The following is a 23,522-nucleotide window of genomic DNA, read 5'->3' on the forward strand; positions in this document are numbered from 1 at the left end:
TCATTCTTCCTCAACCGTTCACATTATATGAAACTTATCAAATAAACAAGGAGCTTGTGTCACATTATTCGAATTAAAAGCAATCAAGACTCACGGTCATGCTAGACTCCGGTGCATAGATAACCGTCACCATGCCTATACACCGTACTCCACATTAGCAAGTAGCAAATATCATCCTACTCCTATTCCCTCAAGCCAAAGTTAGAACAAACACTTACCTCGAATGCTCCAAACTCAACTCACGCTTCTAGTACAGCTTTACCTCTTGATTCCACCACCAATCCGCTCGAATCTAGTCATAAGTTACTTAATCACATTAATAATTACTAAATGAATCATCCCCAATGCATGAAAAATAGATTTTTCAAGGTTTTTCCCAAAAAGGTCAAAAATACCCCCGGACCCACGTGGTCGAAACTCGAGGTTCGGACCAAAACCCGGTTACCCATTCCCCCATGAATCCCAATATATGATTTGTTTTTAAATCGGACCCCAAATTGAGGTCCAACTTCTCAATTTGTAGAAAACCTAGGTTCTACCCAAAACACCCAATTTTCCCCATGAAAATCTTTGATTTGAAGTTGAAATTATGTTAAAAGATGTTAAGGAATAAAGAAATTAAGTTAGAAATCACTTACCAATCGTTTTGGGGAAGAAAAGTTGTTGGGAAAATCGCCTCTTAGGTTTTGGGTTTTTGAAAAGTGAAAAATGACTGAGATTTTCCGAACTTGTATACCTTTCTGAGGACCTGGCGCGGACCGCACAAAAATGTGTTGTGGCCGCGCCGAGTGGGAGAAAAATTGGGGCTTCTCTGAACCCTTCCAGCGTGGACCGCACTGTTTTGGTGCGCGGCCGCGCTGGTTGACCTGAAACCCTAGCCCTCAGACTCAGCCACGCGGACCGCACAGAAAGGCATTGCGGCCGCACGGCTCCAGCGCGGACCGCGCGGAAATGACCGCGGCCGCGCTGGTGTCTGCAACACTGAACCTGCATTTTCTTAAGTCCAAGACCTCCCGGGCCCCATTCAAAACTCACCCGAGCCCTCGGGGCTCCAAACCAAACATGCACACAACCTTAAAAACATCTTACGAACTTACTCGTGCGATCAAATTGCCAAAATAACATCATATACATAGGATCAAGCCTCAAACACATGATTTTTCTTTCTTCAACTTTCATAACTCAAATTCTCCATTTTAAGTCGGAAACACGTCATATGACGTCCGTTTTTAGCCAAACTTTACCGATAGTGCTTAACACATATTTAAGACTTGTACCGGCCGTCCGAACCAAAATACGAGCCCGATATCTATATTTTCTAACCCCTTTTTCATTTCAAATTTTCATATCAAATTTCAGAAAAACAATTTCTTTCGAAAATTCATTTCTCGTGCTTGGGACCTCAGAATTTGATTCCGGGCACACGCCCAAGTCCCATATTTTTCTAACCGTTTACCCAAAATGTTGACCGAAGTCAACATTATGCATATTAATATCAAAATTCATAAAATGTTTCACATAATTCACATATTCTAACATCAAAACTTTCCGGCTACCCGCCCAAACTGCGCACGCCAATTGAGGAAACTAAAAGCGAGGTTTTCAATGCCTCGAAAGCGCGGAACAAGGAAGAACTACGGTGATGACCCTTCGGGTCGTCACAGCTCTGTATGAAGCCTCTCCTGAATCACCTTCACCTTCTCTAAGGCATCCTGAACCAAATCTGTCCCCAATAGTCTAGCCTCGCTGGGCTCGAACCAACCAATCGGAGATCTACACCGCCTCCCATACAAAGCCTCATATGGGGCCATATGAATACTCGACTGGTAGGTGTTGTTGTAAGCAAACTCTGCAAGTGGTAGAAACTTATCCCATGAACCTCCAAAGTCAATAACACAAGCACGCAACATGTCCTCCAATATCTGAATAGTGCGCTCGGACTGTCCGTCCGTCTGAGGATGAAACGCTGTGCTCAACTCTACCTGAGTACCCAACTCTCTCTGCACGGCTCTCCAAAACTGTGAAGTAAACTGAGTACCTCTATCTGAGATGATGGAGACCGGAACACCATGCAACCGAACAATCTCCCGGATATAAATCCCTGCCAACCGCTCTGAAGAATATGTAGTACACACAGGAATGAAGTGCGCAGACTTGGTCAGCCGATCCATAATCACCCAAATAGCATCGAACTTCTTCAAAGTCCGAGGAAGTTCAACCACGAAGTCCATAGTGATTCTCTCCCACTTCCACTCGGGAATAACCATCTGCTGAAGCAAACCACCAGGTCTTTAATGCTCATATTTCACCTGCTGACAGTTGAGACACCGAGCTACAAACCCCACGATATCTTTCTTCATTCTTCTCCACCAATAGTGCTGCCTCAAATCTTGATACATCTTCGCGGCATCTGGATGGATGGAATACCGGGAGTTGTGGGCCTCCTCCAATATCAACTCCCAAAGCCCATCCACATTGGGCACGAAAATCCGGCCCTGCATCCTCAACACGCCATCACCATCAATGGTCATATCCCTGGCATTATCATGTTGAACCATGTCCTTAAGGACAAGAAAATGTGGATCATCATATTGGCGCTCTCTGATGCGGTCATACAAGGAAGATCGAGAAACCACACAAGCCAATACCCGACTAGGCTCTGATATGTCTAATCTCACCATCCGATTGGCCAAAGTTTGAACATCAACTACAAAGGGCCTCTCCCCAACTGGAATGTACGCCAAACTCCCCATGCTAACCGCCTTCCGGCTCAACGCATCGGCCACCACATTGGCCTTCCCGGGGTGATACAAAATGGTAATATCATAATCCTTGAGCAACTCAAGCCATCTCCGCTGCCTCAAATTAAGATCCTTCTGCTTGAACAAATGCTGAAGACTGCGATGATCAGTGAACACTTCACAAGATACGCCATACAAGTAATGCCTCCAAATCTTCAATGCATGAACTATGGCAGCCAACTCCAAATCGTGGACGGGGTAGTTCTTCTCATGAGGCTTCAACTGATGAGAAGCATAAGCAATAACTCTACCATCCTGCATCAACACACAACCAATCCCAACTCTCGAAGCATCACAATACACAGTATATGAACCTGAAGCTGATGGCAAAACCAACACTGGAGCTGTGGTCAAGGCTATCTTGAGCTTCTGAAAACTCTCCTCACACTCGTCTGACCATACAAATGGAGCACCCTTCTGAGTCAACTTGGTCAAGGGCGATGCAATGGATGAAAATCCCTGAACAAACCAGCGATAATAGCCTGCTAACCCAAGAAAGCTACGAATCTCTGTGGCTGAGGACGGTCTGGGCCAACTCTGAACTGCCTCTATCTTCTTCGGATCAACCTGTATACCTTCGTTGTACACCACGTGCCCCAAGAAAGCCACTGAACTGAGCCAAAACTCACACTTGGAGAATTTTACATAAAGCTTCTCCTCCCTCAATCTCTGCAACACAACACTCAAATGCTCCGCGTGCTCCTCCTGACGACACGAGTATACCAGAATATCATCAATGAATACTATAACGAACGAATCAAGATAAGGCCGGAACACGCTGTTCATCAAATGCATGAATGTTGTCGGGGCATTGGTTAGCCCGAAAGACATAACAAGAAACTCATAATGACCATATCTCATCCTGAAAGCAGTCTTAAGAATATCTGAATCCCTGATCTTCAACTGGTGATAACCCAAACGGAGATCAATCTTGGAGAATACCCTCGCTCCTGAAGCTGATCAAATAAATCATCAATGTGAGGCAAAGGATACTTGTTCTTAATTGTTACTTTGTTCAATTGCCTATAATCGATGCATATTCTCATTATGTCGTCCTTCTTCTTCACAAATAAAATGGGCGCACCCCAAGGTGACACACTAGGCTAAATGTACCCCTTATCCAGGAGTTCCTAAAGCTGATACTTTAGTTCTTTCAACTATGTCGGTGCCATACGATATGGAGGAATGGAAATGGGCTGAGTGCCCGGCACCAGGTCAATACCAAAATAAATGTCCCTATCCGGTGGCATGCCCGGCAGGTCTGTAGGAAACACATCGGGAACCTCCCTCACAACTAGAACCGAATCAATGCTAGGAGTCTCAGCTCCAACATCCCTCACAAGAGCCAAATATGATAGACAACCTTTCCCAACCATACACTGGGCCTTTAGAAAAGAAATCACCCTGCTAGGCACATAGTCAGTCACGCCACACCACTTGATCCTCGGAACACCCGGTATAGCCAAAGTGACTGTCTTAGCATGATAGTCTAGAATAGCACAGCATGGAGATAGCCAATCCATGCCCAAAATGACATCAAAATCCACCATGCTCAATAGAAATAGATCCACTTGGGTCTCCAGACCCCCAATAGTCACCACACACAACCGGTACACACGGTCTACAACAACAGTATCGCCCACTAGGGTAGATACATGAACAGGTAAAGCAAGAAACTCACGGGGTGTACCCAAATAACGAGCAAAGTATGATGACACATAAGAAAAGGTGGAACCAGGATCAAATAATATAGAGGCATCTCTGTGGCCAACTAAAACAATACCTATAATGACAGCATCCGAAGCAATGACGTCGGATCTGCCTGGGAGTGCATAGAAATGGGCCTGACCGCCCCCTGATCGACCTCCCCCTCTAGGGCGACCCCTGGCTCCCTGACCTCCACCCTTAGCTGGCTGGGCGGGTGGTGAAGTAACTGGAGTAGAAGTCGAGGGCTAACCCCTATGCTGAGATGAGCTAGCAGCACGGCGAGGACACTCCCTCCGCATATGCTCGAACTCTCCACACTCATAGCAACTCCCGGGTGCTGGGAATTGGGACTGAAGGGAACCCCTCGTGCCAGAGTGGCTAGCTGATGCACTCGGCCTGGAAGAACCCTGAGCAGATGGAGCACGAGACGAACTCTGTGCTGGAAGAGTGCTGAGAGATGGCTGACTCTGCTGAGAACCCTGATAACCACGACCAGACGATCCACCTCGGTACTCAGGTCGAGCTGACTGAGCGGGCCTGAAAGAACGACCCCGACCCTGCTGGAACTGGCCCCTCGAAGGAGCACCACTGAAACTTCTAGAACCTCAAGGCCTCTTGGCCTCCCTCTCCTCTCTCTCCTGACGGCGAGCCATCTCAATATCACGAGCAATATCAACAGCATCCTCGAAGGAAATACCCAGAACTCTCTCTCGAGTCATCAGGATACGAATGTGATAATTAAGACCATCCACGAATCTCTTAATCCTCTCCCGATCAGTCGAGACTATCCATGAGGCATAACGAGCCAACTCAGAAAATATCGCCTCATACTGAGACACAGTCATATCTCCCTAGCGAAGCCATTCAAACTGTCTACGCAGCTCCTCCCTCTGAGACTGCGGTATCCACTTCTCCAAGAAGAGAGTGGAGAACTCCTGCCAAGTCAAAGGTGCTGCACTTGCCGGCCTACGCCGCTCATACGCCTCCCACCAAGTGAAGGCCGCTCCAGTAAACTGAAATGTAGTAAAAGCCACACCGCTGGACTCAAGAATCCCTGTTGTCCGAAGCATACACTGACACTTGTCGAGAAACCCTGGGCATCCTCGCCCTGAGCACCACTGAAAGAAGGAGGCTGAAGTCTACTGAACCTCTCGAGACGACGCTGCTCATCGTCCGACATAGCTGCTACTACGAACTCCTGAACTGGCACCACTGGCTGAGCTGGAGGTGCCTCTGGAGTCTGTAATCCCTGCACTACCTGCTCAGGTGTGCGAGCAGCGGGGGTCTGATTGCCTCCCCCGGCCTGCGAAGTAGCTGCTGCTGTGGTGGCTGAAACTGCCTGAGCCAGGCCTGTGCAAACTGACAAGATCTGTGCCAAGGCCTCCTGAAGACCTAGAACCACGATAGGCACAGCTGGTGCCTGAGCTGGTGCTGCTGGAGCATCCATAGCTGGAGCCTGATCCGGAGCCGGGGCAGCTGGTGGGTCATCAGGTGCTGCCCTCACTGCTCTACCTCTGCCACGTCCACGACCGCATCCACGGCCTCTGGTGGCCTCAATGGGTGGAACTGGTGGTCATCCACCTCGTCCGGTAGCGCGAGTCCTCGCCATCTGCGAGAGAATCGAATAACAGAAGTTTAGTATTCGGATCAACAAGTTCGCACGATAGGAGTTTCAAGAATGTGGAATTTTCCGAACAGGTTCTGCAGCCTCCCGAGGATAAGTACAAACGTCTCCGTACCGATCCGCGAGACTCTACTAAACCGGCTCAAGACTCGCGAGAGCTAGTAACCTAGGCTCTGATACCAACTTGTCACGACCCCAATCCCCGGTCGTGATGGCGCCCAACACGATGCTAGGCAAGCCCGACCAAGTCGTCACTCACAATTCCTTAAGTAGAATTCATTACCAATTAATAGGATTAAATGCCAAATTAACATGATTATAACTCTGTAGCAATAGATAAACAGTACGGAAAAATCCATAAAATATCACTATAAATCCCACCGATCTGGTGTCACGAGCCGAGAGCCTCTATTACTAGTTTGTGTAGCAACCTATACATAGAGTTGTCTAGAATGCGGAAAATAAAGAGGATAAGGGGAGAAATCGGGTCCTGCGGACGCCATGAAACTACCTCGATGACTCCGGAATAAGCTGAACAACAGCAGAAATCCCAAACTATGCCTCCGGGATACCTGTATCTGCACACATGGTGCAGGGAGTAAAGTGAGTACTCCAATTCAGTGAGTAATAGCATAAATAATGACTGACGGAAAGAAAACTCGTAAAAACACTATGCAATTCTATATTTAAACGATGAGAATATAAAAAACAGCAACTGAATGAAGAAGTCAGTTAAAAGTCCTTTAAACCAGTATTCATTTCATTTACTCCTCACGATAACCGAATTCATATTTGTACTGCTGCGGCGTGCAGCCTGATCCATATAGTATATTGTTGCGGCGCGCAACCCGATCTATATATATATATATATATATATATATATATATATATATATATATATATATATATACTGCTGCGATGTGCATCCCGATCCGCATAAATATATATACTGTTGCGGCGTGTAGCCTGATTCATATATATACTAATGCGGCGTGCAGCCCGATCCAAGAATAGTCGACTGCGCTCACTAGGGGTGTGCAAACTCCGGAGGAGCTCCTTCAGTCCAAGCGCTAAACTACTGCGGCGTGCAGTCCGACCCATATAATATACTACTGTGTCGTGCAGTCCGATCCATATAATATACTACTGCGGCGTGCAGTCCGATCCGCATAAATATATATACTGCTGCGGCGTGCAGCCCGATCCATAGCATATCAAATACCCTCACAATGGGGTTCTCGACCCCTCTCAGTCAATATAGACTTGGCCTCTCGGGTACACTAAGATAAGACGGGGTTCTCAACCCACACGTTACTCTCATTAGGATTTAACAATTTCTAAGCTGGTTCATATTATGTTTATCAGTTAAGAACATGGCTGAGGGTATGATTTTGACAAGAAAAGTGAGGTCAACTAATACAAATGCCCCCTAAGGGTTCTACAGATCGGCACAAGGCCCCAAACATGGCAACTAACCCATAATATAATGATATTAATTAAGTCTTAGTCAAAAGTATAGTAGAGTCATCAAACGGGATGGACCGAGTCCAAACCCCCAGTAGTAACAGACCCCACGCTCATCATACAGCGTGTGTCTCTTCTCAACATAGCACAACATTGTCCAAATCTGGGGTTTCAAACCCTCAGAACATCATTTATAACCATTACTCACCTCGAACTGGCTAACTCTCTAGCTCGCGATGCCTTTGCCCCTCAAATCGGCCTTCACGCGCGTCGAATCTAACCAAAATCAGAGCGAATACATCACAATATGCTAAGGGAACAATACCCAATCGAAAACAATCGAAAAATATCAAGAATCACGAAGTTGGAAAAAACCCGAGCCCCGGGCCCTTGTCTCAAAACTCAGAAATTTTTACGTCATCGGGTTCCTTATCTCGCCACGAGCCTATACATACAAAAATCTCTCAAATCGGACCACAAATGGCCCCCTCAAATCCCAAATTTAGAATTTCAATTTCAAGCCCTAATTTCTTACAATTTGGTTCAAGCCCCCCGGGTCCTCAACCAAACGTACCATCATATCTTAAAACATCATCCAAACTTTCTCCAATCATCAAAATACCTCGACTAACACTAAAATCATCGAATTACACCGAATTCAAGCCTAAGTTCTTTTAAAACTTCTAAAACACGCATTTGATAAAAAACCCGACCAAAACACCTCCGAATGATCTGAAATTTTGCACACGCATCCAAAATCACCTAACGAAGCCACTGCAACTCTCGGAATTCCATTCCGACTCTCGGATTAAAATCTTACCTATCAACCGGAAATCACCAAAATACTAACTTCTCCAATTCAAGCTTAATTCTACTTCGGACCTCCAAAATCAATTCCGATCACACTCCTAAGCCACATATCATCCCCCGAAGCTAACTGAATCACCGGAAATCACATCCGAGCCCTCTAACTCAATATTCAACACCTGGTTGACTTTTCCAAAACAAGCCTTCCTTAAAGAGACTAAGTGTCTCATTTCCTATCAAAACCAATCCGATTTAATTCTAACACACCGAATACCGACAACGAAACATGAAGAAGCATAAAATGGGGGAAACGGGGCGGTAACTCACATGATGACGGGTTGGGTCGTCACATCCTCCTTTCAACATACTATAAATATAAATGTTAAAACCCGCACAAGCATGATCATCAGTATTCAAGAATATTAATTATTTTAAATTATGATTTATCTTTTAATATATTAATTTCACATTAATATAGTTACAACTGTCATCCTACTTCTTAATACATTATGTTATTAATTAAACCTATATGAAATTAAAGAAAAATAAATATTCATCGTATAACTTTTTTTGTTTCTTATTATGTTTTATTATAATATCTATTTATTATTATTATTATTATTATTATTATTATTATTATTATTGTATTAATAATTATAATATTTTATTAGCACAGTATATATATATATATATAGAGAGAGAGAGAGAGAGAGATTTGTCTAAAATCTATTTAGATTATGTATAAGATTCATTCAACTACTTTCATTAATTATGTTTCCATTTATAATTTCTAATTGTTAATGTTGTCTTAAAATTGCCAAGTAGCTTCATTTAAGCTTGCCACTTGGCTTAACCACAATGCATACTACTCTCCTTTTAATATAAAACTAGTATTAGTACCCCCGCGATGCGCGGACACAAATCATGTTAAACTGTGATGTTGGTTATTTGAATCATGTGCAAATAACCTTAAAATATAAACCTCTCAAATAAAAATTATATAACATTAGATATTAATTATGAAGTAGGATATGAAATTATTGTTCAAATCTCGTAGTGCACAACCTATTTTGTTTTTTATTTGTAGCAACCTAACTACTTGATTTTAGTACTTGCACTTCGTTTTGCTGTCAGTATCAAAGAATACTAAACATATCATGTTGCGATCTGTCTTGTTTGAGCACATTAGATCATATTATTTTAACAAACTTCTTACTATCACTTTGTTTTTATCTAAAAGTTAAATATGTCTTATTCATCACATTATTTTTATGCAAATTCTTTTTTTTATTTTTTCTTATAGTTATTGTATTATTTATTATTTAAAATTATTTTACTATCATATAATTTTTTATTATCTTAATTAATATCTTTCTTATTATTCTTTTAATAGTCTTTAATAACTATAAATATTTTATTCTTGAAATTTGGTATATTTTTATGCATTCAATTTTTTTTAATCATTTAAACTTATTGTAATATTTTTAAATATAATTAAATTTTTTAATTTATTTATTTTTAAATTAATTTAATGTATAAGTATACTCACACTATCTCTATTGTTTTACTACATTCTCTTCCCTACTATAAAGTTTAATTATTTTTATATTAATTTTTTACCTTTAACCAGAATAATATTATATTTTATTTTAAATTGTAAAATTGAATTAGTCTACAATATTAATACATATATTTGATGATTATGTTACAAATATATTGAGTTCTCTTATAACTATTTTTGTATTAGATGCAGTTATTGTTTTTTTAACTTTAAGATACAAATTTAATTTTTAATTTTCATTAGTAAAATTACCTATATTAGAAAGTTATTTATATTATTAAATTTTATTTTAATCATAGATAAATAATTTCTTAATTGTTTGAACATATTATATATATGTAGTAATATGTTTATTGTCATTTTATTACTTTACATAATATTTTAAAAAATAAAAACTTATGAAATAAAAAAATCTCATCTCAAATTCAAATAATTCTTATCATTCTATTTTCTAAATTGGACCGCATTTTTAAAATATTATACTATATATTCAAACTTAAACTAACTGCACTCAATTCAGATATTAATCATAAAAAAATATTTTCTTTGTTGTTTGAACACATTATATGTTAATGTTGTAGTAATATTTTCATTATCATTTTATTTCTTACGTAAATTTTCTTTCTTTTTTAGATTTAATACAAATTTAATCTTTAATTTTTATTAGTAAAATTACCTATATTAGAAATTTATTTTCTATTTTAATATTTTTTCATAAATAAGACTTCAATTTCGTGATATTATCCATAGTTTGGATATTCTAATCGTAGTTTTAACAAATTTCTAATTTCAAATTCAAATAGCCTTTACCTTTCATTTCTAATAATAATCTTTTTAATAATTTTGCTAATTTTTAATCTATTATTGTGACGACCCAAAGGGCCATCACCGAAATTCTTCCTTGTTCCGTGCTCCCAAGGCCTTGAAAACCTTACTTTTAGTTGCCTCGATTGGCGTGCACAGTTCGAGCGCGTAGCCGGAAAGTTTTTATGTTAGAATATGTGAATTATGTGTAACATTTGATGAATTTTGATATTAATATGCATAATGTTGACTTCGGTCAACATTTTGGGTAAACGGACCCGGACCTGTGATTCGACGGTCCCGGAGGGTCCGTAGAAAAATATGGGGCTTGGGCGTGTGCTCGAAATCAAATTCTGAGGTCCCAAGCCCGAGAAATGAATTTTTGAAAGAAATTGTTTTTCTGAAATTTGATATGAAAATTTGAAATGAAAAAGGGGTTAGAAAATATAGGTATTGGGCTCGTATTTTGGTTCCGACGCCCGGTACAAGTCTTAAATATGTGTTAAGCACTATCTGTAAAGTTTGGCTTAAAAACGGACATCATATGACGTGTTTCGGACTAAAAATGGAGAGTTTGAGTTATGAAAGTTGAAGAAAGAAAATCATGTGTTTGAGGCTTGATCCTATGTATAGGATGTTATTTTGGCAATTTGATCGCACGAGTAAGTCCGTAAGATGTTTTTAAGGTTGTGTGCATGTTTGGTTTGGAGCCCCGAGGGCTCGGGTGAGTTTTGAATGGGGCCCAGGAGGTCTTGGACTTAAGAAAATGCAGGTTCAGGTGTTGCAGACACCAGCACGGCCGCGGTCATTTCCGCGCGGTCCGCGCTGGAGCCGTGCGGCCGCGATGCATTTTTGTGCGGTCCGCGTGGCTGAGTCTGAGGGTTAGGGTTTCAGGTTAACCAGCGCGGCCGCGCACCAAAACAGTGCGGTCCGCGCTGGAAGTGTTCAGAGAAGCCCCACTTTTCTCCCACTCGGCGCGGCCGCAACACATTTTTGTGCGGTCCGCGCCAGGTCCTCAGAAAGGTATACAAGTTCGGAAAATCTCAGTCATTTTTCACTTTTCAAAAACCCAAAACCTAAGAGGCGATTTTCCAAACAACTTTTCTTCTCCAAAACGATTGGTAAGTGATTTCTAACTTAATTTCTTTATTCCTTAACATCTTTTAACATAATTTCAACTTCAAATCAAAGATTTTCATGGGGAAAATTGGGTGTTTTGGGTAGAACCTAGGTTTTCTACAAATTGAGAAGTTGGACCTCAATTTGGGGTCCGATTTAAAAACAAATCATATATTGGGATTCATGGGGGAATGGGTAACCGGGTTTTGGTCCGAACCTCGAGTTTCGACCACGTGGGTCCGGGGGTATTTTTGACCTTTTTGGGAAAAACCTTGAAAAATCTATTTTCATGCATTGGGGATGATTCATTTAGTAATTATTAATGTGATTAAGTAACTTATGACTAGATTCGAGCGGATTGGTGGTGGAATCAAGAGGTAAAGCTATACTAGAAGCGTGAGTTGAGTTTGGAGCATTCGAGGTAAGTGTTTGTTCTAACTTTGGCTTGAGGGAATAGGATTAGGATGATATTTGCTACTTGCTAATGTGGAGTACGGTGTATAGGCATGGTGACGGTTATCTATGCACCGGAGTCTAGCATGACCGTGAGTCTTGATTGCTTTTAATTCGAATAATGTGACACAAGCTCCTTGTTTATTTGATGAGTTTCACATAATATGAACGGTTGAGGTAAAATTGCGATTGGTGTACTTTTGGAGCGTTAGCTCGAACATGAATGTGTTAGTTGAGGAAGAATGGATTTAAAAAGGAGAATGTGTTGTGAATACTCCCTTGCCGGGATGTGTAGACTGATATATATATATTCTCCCTTGTCGGGATATTTTGGGCTGTTAGCTGTACCCTTGCCGGGTTAAAGGTATTGAGTTGTTATTCTCCCCTGAAGGGGTCTACTATATGAAGTCAGATATTATGAACTATATTATGGGATCGTGTGGCACGTCGTCCACTTATATATGATATTATGGGATCGTGTGGCACGCCGTCCATTTACATATGATATTATGGGATCGTGTAGCACGCCTTCCACTTACATATGATATTATGGGATCGTGTGGCACGCGGTCCACTTACATATGATATTATGGGATCGTGTGGCACGCCGTCCACTTATATATGATATTATGGGATCGTGTGGCACGCCGTCCACTTATATATGATATTATGGGATCGTGTGGCGCCGTCCACTTATATATGATATTATGGGATCGTGTGGCACGCCGTCCACTTAAATATGATATTATGGGATCGTGTGGCACGCCGTCCACTTATATATGATATTATGGGATCGTGTGGCATGCCGTCCACTTATATATGATATTATTGGATTGTGTGGCACACCGTCCACTTATATATATATATATATATATATATATATATATATATATATATATATATATATATATATATATATATATATATATATATATATATATCATGGGAACCAGAGTCTCTTCTGCTTATTTCCGATATTTCATTTTTATCTGTTACTCCCCGATAGCATGTCCCCTCCTAATTTTACTTTGTATTATCTTGTTATTATTTTCTTGCACTTGTTGTATATATATCTGTATAGGTTTAATGTGGTAGGTACTATCTAGCCTCGTCACTACTTCGCCGGGGTTAGGCCAGACACTTACCAACACATGGGGTCGGTTGTGCTGATGCTACACTATGTGCAAATTTTTGTGCACAGATCAGGGAGCAGCTTACGGACCACAGCAGTAGGATTTCTGGGAGTTGTCTTCAGTCCAGGGACTCTCGAGGTAGCTAGCTGGCGTTCGCAGGCCGAAGTCCCTTTCCATGTTTTTCGTTTGTTCATCTTGTATCAGACAAACATGATGTATTTCCTTTCAGACATTGTTTGTAGTATTCTGTAGTAGTCCGTGAGCTAGTGACACCAGACCTTGGGTAGTGATGTGTATTAAACTTCCACACTTTTGGTTTTCAGTTTCTTTAGATTTAAAGTCTTCCGCTTAAATTTTGTCTCGTTTATTATATTGTTTGAAAGAAAGCAAGAAAGGTGTTTTAAATATTTGGCTTGCCTAGCTCCGATAGTAGGCGCCATCACGACACCCGATGGTGGGAAATCCGAGTCGTGACAAGTTGGTATCAGAGCACTAGGTTACTTAGGTCTCACAACTCACGGACAAGCTCAGTAGAGTCTGAGGGATCGGTACGGAGACGTCTGTATTTATCCCGCAGATGCTACTGAGTTAGGAAAACTTTACCTTGTTCATTCTTGTCGTGCGATTCTGGTTCTTAAGTACTGATTGTCTTTCCACTCTGTTCTTTCGCAAATGGCGAGGACACGTGCTTCCTCTTCTACCGCACAACAGCCTGAGCCCCCAGCAGCAACCCCTATTAGGGGCAGAGGGCGAGGCCGTGCCAGAGGCCGAGGCCGGGGCAGATCTCAGCCCCGAGCAGCATTTCCAGCGACGGAGCCTCAGGTCAATGTTGAGGAGGAGGTTCCGGCCCCAGCTTTTCCAGTGGGCCCAGCTCAGGTCCCAGAGGGTTTCATAGCCACTCCAGTGGTTCAGGACGCTTTGGTCCGACTGGTAGGCTTTATGGAGGGCATTTCTAGAGCGGGTTTGCATTCCGTAGCTCCAGCCACATCTCAGGCTGTGGGAGGAGTTCAGACTCCCGATACTCGTACTCCAGAGACGGTAGCTCCTCAGGCTCAGGTTCCAGCAGTTCAGCCAGCTGTGACAGCCCAGCCAGGTATTGCGGCTCAGTCCAGCGATGGTGCGACTATGTCCGCGGATGCTTTGTGGAGGCTTGATCGTTTCACCAAGCTCTTCACAACCACATATAGTGGCACTCCCTCAGAGGATGCTCATGATTTCATTTTCAGCTGTCATGAGGTTCTACGGACTATGGGCATTGTAGAGACCAATGGGGTCGACTTTGCCACTTTTTGCCTGGCAGGATCCGCCAAGACTTGGTGGAGGGATTTCTGTTTAGCCAGGCCAGCAGGGTTGCCATCATTGACCTGGGATCAGTTTTCAGAGTTATTTCTGGGGAAGTTTCTTCCAGTTACTCAGCGAGATGCTCTTCGCAGGCAGTTTGAACGTCTCCAGTAGGGTCCTATGACGGTCACCCAGTATGAGACCCGGTTCATTTATCTTGCTCGTCATGCCATTGTGATACTCCCCACCGATAGAGAGAGGGTGCTGAGGTTTATTGATGGGTTGGCCCAGCCGATCCGTGTTCAGATGGCCATGAGTGCCGGTAGTGAGATTTCATTTCAGGAGGCGGCAGATGGTGCCCGCCGGATAGAGATGGCACTTACTCAGGGAGGTGGTCATGGGTCTGATAAGAGGCCCCGTCATTCTGGTAGATTCAGTGGTACCTCGTCTGGAGGTAGGGATTCTTATGGTAGAGGCCATCCTTCGAGGCCCTTTCAGTCAGCTCTCCAGGCTTCTCATGGTACACCAGGTGGTCGTGGTTCTCAGCCGCAGTATTCTAACCAGCAGCTCTTCAGTTCACCATCAGCACCTATCAGTGCACCACCACTTTGTTTTTCTCAGCAGCCGAGGGCTTGTTATACTTGCGGCGATGTGAGTCACATTGCCAGATATTGCCCTCGAGCTTCCAGTAGCTCGTAGCAGCAGGGTTCTCGCCCGATGATCTAGGCACCAGTTGCCCCACCTCCTGCCCAGCCGGCTAGAGGTGGGGGTATAGGACATAGAGGTGGAGGTAGAGGTCTTAGAGGTAGAGCTCAGACCACTAGAGGTAGGGGTCAGCCAGCAGCAGATCATCCCAGGAATATGATTCAGGGAGGTGGGTCCCAGCCCCGTTGTTATGCTTTGCCAGCCAGGCTAGAGGTTGAGTCATCAGATGCTGTGATTACAGGTACTATTCTGGTCTGTGATAGGGATGCTTCTGTGCTATTTGATCCCGGATCTACGTATTCATATGTGTCGTCCTATTTTGCACCCTATTTGGTTATGCCTAGTGACTCGTTGAGTATTCCTGTTTATGTGTCAACACCGGTGGGTGATTCTATTGTGGTCGACCAAGTTCATCGTTCTTGTATCGTAGTGTTTGGGGGTCTTGAGACCCGTGTTGATTTGTTGCTTTTGGACATGGTCGACTTCGATGTTATATTGGGGATGGATTGGTTATCCCCGTACCATGCTATCTTGGATTACCATGCCAAGACCGTAACCTTAGCCTTACCGGATTTACCCCGTTTAGAGTGGAGAGGGACTTCTGGTCATTGTACCCGCAGTGTTATCTCGTATGTGAAAGCTTGGCGTATGGTCGAGAAGGGATGTTTGTCCTACTTGGCGTATGTTCGCGATTCTAGCACGGAGGCCCCTTCTATTGATTCTGTGCCCGTTGTTCGGGAGTTTCCTGAGGTTTTCCCTTCAGACTTGCCGGGTATGCCGCCCGACAGGGATATCGACTTTTGTATTGATTTGGCCACGGGCACTCAGCCCATTTTTATCCCGTCATATCGTATGGCCCCGCCGGAGTTGAAAGAGTTAAAGGAACAGCTGCAGGATTTGCTTGAGAAAGGTTTCATTAGACCCAGTGTTTCACCTTGGGGTGCGCCGGTGTTGTTTGTTAAGAAAAAGGATGGTTCGATGAGAATGTGCATCGATTACCGGCAATTGAACAAGGTTACAATTAAGAATAAGTATCCACTGCCGAGGATCGACGATTTATTCGACCAGCTTCAGGGTGCGAGGGTGTTTTCAAAGATAGATTTGAGATCTGGCTACCACCAGCTGAGGATTAGGGCGTCTGATGTCCCTAAGACAGCATTTCGCACTCGGTATGGGCACTATGAGTTTTTGGTCATGTCATTTGGATTGACTAATGCCCCAGCAGCGTTCATGGAGTTGATGAACCGAGTGTTCAGACCTTATTTGGACTTGTTCGTGATAGTCTTCATTGACGATATTCTTATATACTCCCGCAGTCAGGAGGAGCATGAGCAGCACCTCAGAGTGGTCCTTCAGACCCTAAAGGATAGTCAGTTGTATGCTAAGTTCTCAAAGTGCGAGTTTTGGTTGAGTTCGGTCGCATTCCTGGGTCATGTCGTATCAGCAGCAGGTATTCAGGTAGACCCGAAGAAGATAGAGGCAGTCAAGAACTGTCCTCGACCAGCTTCAGCTGCGGATATTCGGAGTTTCCTGGGGTTAGCAGGTTACTACCGTCGGTTCGTGGAGGGGTTTTCATCCATTGCAGCCCCTATGACCAGATTGACCCAGAAGGGTGTCCAGTTCAGGTGGTCGGACGAGTGTGAGGCGAGCTTTCAGAAGCTCAAGACGGCTCTGACTACGGCACCAGTATTGGTTTTGCCCACAGGTTCAGGGCCATATACGGTCTATTGTGATGCGTCTCGTATTGGGCTTGGTGCAGTGTTGATGCAAGAAGGCAAGGTCATTGCTTATGCTTCGAGGCAGTTGAAGATCCACGAGAAGAATTATCTGGTTCATGATCTCGAGTTGGCATCCATTGTTCATGCCTTGAAGATCTGGAGGCATTACTTATATGGCGTGACGTGTGAGGTTTACACTGATCACAAGAGTCTTCAGTATCTGTTCAAGCAGAAAGAGTTGAATTTGAGGCAGAGGAGGTGGTTAGAGTTGCTAAAGGATTATGATGTTACTATCTTATACCACCCGGGGAAGGCCAATGTGGTGGCCGATGCATTGAGCAGGAAGTCCGCCAGCATGGGTAGTCTTGCTTATATTCCAGTCAGCCAGAGATCGCTTGCTTTGGATGTTCAGGCCTTGGCCAATCGTCTTGTGAGGTTGGATATTTCTGAGCCTAGCAGAGTGTTAGCTTGCACGGTTGCTCGTTCCTCACTATTAGAGCGTATCCGCGAGCGGCAGTTTGAGGATCCCCATTTGTGTGTCTTGAGAGACACGGTGCAGCGTGGAGGTGCCAAGAAAGTAACCTTAGATGATGATGGTGTATTGAGATTGCAGGGGCGAGTTTGTGTGCCCAATGTTGATGGGATTCGAGAGTTGATCTTAGCGGAGGCCCACAGTTCTCGGTATTCTATTCACCCGGGCGCCGCGAAGATGTATCAGGATCTGAGGCAGCACTATTGGTGGCGTAAGATGAAGAAAGACATCGTGGTGCATGTGGATCAGTGTTTGAATTGTCAGCAGGTTAAGTACGAGCATCAAAGACCCGGTGGTTTATTTCAGAGGATTGCACTTCCCGAGTGGAAGTGGGAGAGGATTACGATGGATTTCGTTACTGGACTTCCGATGACTCGGAAAAATTTTGATGCAGTTTGGGTCATTGTTGATAGGCTGACCAAGTCAGCGCATTTTGTTCCTGTTGCAGCCACCTATTTGTCCGAAAGGTTAGCCGAGATTTATATCAGGGAGATTGTTTGCCTTCATGAGGTGCCGCTGTTTATCATTTCGGATCGGGGTACGAAGTTTACCTCGCATTTTTGGAGAGCGGTTCAGCGAGAGTTGGGCCCCGAGGTTGAGTTGAGTACAACATTTCATCCCAGACGGACGGTCAGTCCGAGAGGACTATTCAGATTCTTGAGGACATGCTCCGAGCCTGTGTCATTGATTTTGGAGGCTCGTGGGACTAGTTTTTGCCTTTAGCAGAGTTCGCCTACAACAACAGCTATCAGTCCAGCATTCAGATGGCTCTGTATGAGGCATTGTATGGTAGGCGATGTCGGTCTCCAGTTGGATGGTTTGAGCCGGGAGAGGCTCGATTATTGGGTACGGATCTGGTTCAGGAAGCCTTGGACAAGGTCAGGATTATTCAGGATAGACGTCATACAGCTCAGTCCAGACAGAAGAGTTATGTAGACCGCAAGGTCAGAGATGTTGCTTTCATGGTTGGTGAGCGGGTATTGCTCCGTGTATCGCCTATGAAGGGCGTGATGAGATTTGGGAAAAAGGGCAAGCTCAGCCCTAGGTTCATCGGTCCATTTTAGATTCTTGATCGTGTGGGAGAGGTGGCTTATAGACTTTCCTTGCCACCTATCTTGTCAGCTGTGCATCCCGTGTTTCATGTATCTATGCTCCGGAAGTATCGCGGAGATCCGTCGCATGTGTTGGATTTCAGCACTATCCAATTGGACAAGGATCTGTCATATGAGGAGGAGCCGGTGGCTATTCTAGACCGGCAGGTTCGACAGCTGAGGTCGAAGAGTTTTCCTTTGGTGCATGTTCAGTGGAGAGGTCAGCCTCCTGAGGCATCGACCTGGGAGTCCGAGTCCGATATGCGGAGCCGTTATCCTCATTTATTTCCCGACTCAGGTACTTCTTTCTTTGTCCGTTTGAGGATGAACGGTTGTTTTAGAGGTGGAGAATGTGACGACCCGAAGGGTCATCACCTTCTTCCTTGTTCCGCGTTTTCGAGGCATTGAAAACCTCGCTTTTAGTTGCCTCGATTGGCGTGCGCATAGCCGGAAAGTTTTGATGTTAGAATATGTGAATTATGTGAAACATTTGATGAATTTTGGTATTAATATGCATAATGTTGACTTCGATCAACATTTTGGGTAAACGGACCCGGACCTGTGATTCGACGGTCCCGGAGGGTCCGTAGAAAAATATAGGGCTTGGGCGTGTGCCCGGAATCAAATTCTGAGGTCCCAAGCCCGAGAAATGAATTTTTGAAAGAAATTGTTTTTCTGAAATTTGATATGAAAATTTGAAATGAAAAAGGGGTTAGAAAATATAGGTATCGGGCTCGTATTTTGGTTCCGACGCCCGGTACAAGTCTTAAATATGTGTTAAGCACTATCTGTAAAGTTTGGCTAAAAACGGACGTCATATGACGTGTTTCGGACTAAAAATGGAGAGTTTGAGTTATGAAAGTTGAAGAAAGAAAATCATGTGTTTGAGGCTTGATCCTATGTATATGATGTTATTTTGGCGATTTGATCGCACGAGTAAGTCCGTAAGATGTTTTTCAGGTTATGTGCATGTTTGTTTTGGAGCCCCGAGGGCTCGGGTGAGTTTTGAATGGGGACCGGGAGGTCTTGGACTTAAGAAAATGCAAGTTCAGGTGTTGCAGACACCAGCGCGGCCGCGGTCATTTCCGCGCGGTCCGCGCTGGAGCCGTACGGCCGCAATGCATTTTTGTGCGGTCCGCGTGGCTGAGTCTGAGGGTTCGCGCACCAAAACAGTGCGGTCCGCGCTGGAAGGGTTCAGAGAAGCCCCACTTTTCTCCCACTCGGCGCGGCCGCAACACATTTTTGTGCGGTCCGCGCCAGGTCCTCAGAAAGGTATACAAGTTCGGAAAATCTCAGTGATTTTTCACTTTTCAAAAACCCAAAACCTAAGAGGCGATTTTCCAAACAACTTTTTTTCTCCAAAACGATTGGTAAGTGATTTCTAACTTAATTTCTTTATTCCTTAACATCTTTTAACATAATTTCAACTTCAAATCAAAGATTTTCATGGGAAAAATTGGGTGTTTTGGGTAGAACCTAGGTTTTCTACAAATTGAGAAGTTGGACCTCAATTTGGGGTCCGATTTAAAAACAAATCATATATTGGGATTCATGGGGGAATGGGTAACCGGGTTTTGGTCCGAACCTCGAGTTTCGACCACGTGGGTCCGGGGGTATTTTTGACCTTTTTGGGAAAAACCTTGAAAAATCTATTTTTCATGCATTGGGAATGATTCATTTAGTAATTATTAATGTGATTAAGTAACTTATGACTAGATTCGAGCTGATTGGTGGTGGAATCAAGAGGTAAAGCTATACTAGAAGCGTGAGTTGAGTTTGGAGCATTCGAGGTAAGTGTTTGTTCTAACTTTGGCTTGAGGGAATAGGATTACGATGATATTTGCTACTTGCTAATGTGGAGTACGGCGTATAGGCATGGTGACGGTTATCTATGCACCGGAGTCTAGCATGACCGTGAGTCTTGATTGCTTTTAATTCGAATAATGTGACACAAGCTCCTTGTTTATTTGATGAGTTTCACATAATATGAACGGTTGAGGTAAAATTGCGATTGGTGTACTTTTGGAGCGTTAGCTCGAACATGAATGTGTTAGTTGAGGAAGAATGGATTTAAAAAGGAGAATGTGTTGTGAATACTCCCTTGCCGGGATGTGTAGACTGATATATATATTCTCCCTTGTCGGGATATTTTGGGCTGTTAGCTGTACCCTTGCCGGGTTAAAGGTATTGAGTTGTTATTCTCCCCTGAAGGGGTCTACTATATGAAGTCAGATATTATGAACTATATTATGGGATCGTGTGGCACGCCGTCCACTTATATATGATATTATGGGATCGTGTGGCACGCCGTCCACTTACATATGATATTATGGGATCATGTGGCATGTCGTCCACTTACATATGATATTATGGGATCGTGTGGCACGCCGTCCACTTACATATGATATTATGGGATCGTGTGGCACGCCGTCCACTTATATATGATATTATGGGATCGTGTGGCACGCCGTCCACTTATATATGATATTATGAGATCGTGTGGCACGCCGTCCACTTATATATGATATTATGGGATCGTGTGGCACGCCGTCCACTTATATATATATATATATATATATATATATATATATATATATATATATATCATGGGAACCGAAGTCTCTTCTGCTTATTTCCGATATTTCATTTTTATCTGTTACTCCCCGATAGCATGTCCCCTCCTAGTTTTACTTTGTATTATCTTGTTATTGTTTTCTTGCACTTGTTGTATATATATCTGTATAGGTTAAATGTGGTAGGTACTGTCTAGCCTCGTCACTACTTCGCCGGGGTTAGGCCAGGCACTTACCAGCACATGGGGTCGGTTGTGCTGATGCTACACTATGTGCAAATTTTTGTGCACAGATCAGGGAGCAGCTTACGGACCACAGCAGTAGGATTTCTGGGAGCTGTCTTCAGTCCAGGGACTCTCGAGGTAGCCTAGCTGGCGTTCGCAGGCCGAAGTCCCTTTCCATGTTTTTCGTTTGTTCATCTTGTATCAGACAAACATGATGTATTTCCTTTCAGACATTGTTTGTAGTATTCTGTAGTAGTCCGTGAGCTAGTGACACCAGACCTTGGGTAGTGATGTGTATTAAACTTCCACACTTTTGGTTTTCAGTTGCTTTAGATTTAAAGTCTTCCGCTTAAATTTTGTCTCGTTTATTATATTGTTTGAAAGAAAGCAGGAAAGGTGTTTTAAATATTTGGTTTGCCTAGCTCCGATAGTAGGCGCCATCACGACACCCGATGGTGGGAAATTCGGGTCGTGACAATTATATAGTCTTATTACGTTTTATGTGGCTTTTCATTGACTTATAATTTTTTTTAATATCATTATAATCTACTATTCTTTAATATAATATAGATAAATATATAATTTCTAATCATAAAATAAATATTTATTTTGTTTTAAAAATATTGCTCGAAAATTTTAAATTATTTAAATTTTAATAAGATTTTAAGCATTGTATATTTAATTTATTTTATTTTTTAAACTTATGATTTATAAATATCTCATATTATCTCTAATTTATTTCTATTATTCAATATTTTTAGTTTTTGATTTTATCCATTAGACTTGAGTTACGTGGACTTATCCATATTATGAATTTTCTTATCATAATATAAAAAACTTTCCCATCTCAAATTTAAATAAGTTTTACCCTTCTTCTCTATGATAAAAAATCTGAATTTTTATTTTTTCTCTATTTATTATTTATTTTTGATATTATATTATTAAATACCTAATATTATTACATTGTCATGTGGATTTTTATTAGCTTGTTTGAATTTAATATTTATTTCTACTACATTCATTCTAATATAATATAGATAAAAATTAAAAAACTTTCTCAAATTCAAATAAGTTTTATTATTCTATTTTCTATATTTGACTACATTTTTAAAGAATTATGTTATACTTTCAAACTTAAACTTACTGTACTCAATTCAAATATTAATAAAAAAATATTTTCTTAATTGTTTGAACACATTATATCTGAATGTTGTAGTAATATTTACGTATAAAATATTCGTTTGCCCGATTTATCAATATTAATATGACTTTATTATTCTTATTTTTAAAATATTTTTTTACTGATTATTTAAGTTTTTTCTTACCTTATAAATAATTTATATACTTTATTTAAGATCTTATTTTGCTGCTTGAATTTATTTAATTTTTAAACTCAATATATCTTTAATAACTTAAGTAAATTTTAATTTTATTTTATATTTTAACTTACTCTAATGTATAAATAGTCGTAGGTTATCTCAATTACGTCTTTCTATGTTTTTTTTATTTTTTCGATTAGAATTTTTAATTAATTTTTACCTCCAATATCTCTAGCTAATAAAAAAAAAATCTATCGGTGAATCAATATAGATATAAATATACTTATAAATATAAATTTAAATGTAGATATATAGATTAAATTTGTCTAAGATCTATTTAGATTAAGTATAAGATTCATTAACTACTTCCATTAATTATGTTTTCATTTATGATTCAAATTTTTAATGTTGTCTTTAAATTGCCAAGTGGTTTCTTTTTAGCCTGTCACTTGGCTTAACCACATGCTTCACTACTCTCCTTTTAATATAATATAGATAATATAGATATAGATTCCTATTCGCCTTCCGTGTAGGTACTTCATCATTTCTCAAATCTTCTCTTTTTAATGTATATTTAATTTGTTTTGGTTTTTTTGTTGTTGAGCT

Source organism: Nicotiana sylvestris, chromosome 8 (genome assembly GCF_000393655.2).
Source record: "Nicotiana sylvestris chromosome 8, ASM39365v2, whole genome shotgun sequence".
In the NCBI taxonomy this organism is placed as follows: domain Eukaryota; kingdom Viridiplantae; phylum Streptophyta; class Magnoliopsida; order Solanales; family Solanaceae; genus Nicotiana; species Nicotiana sylvestris.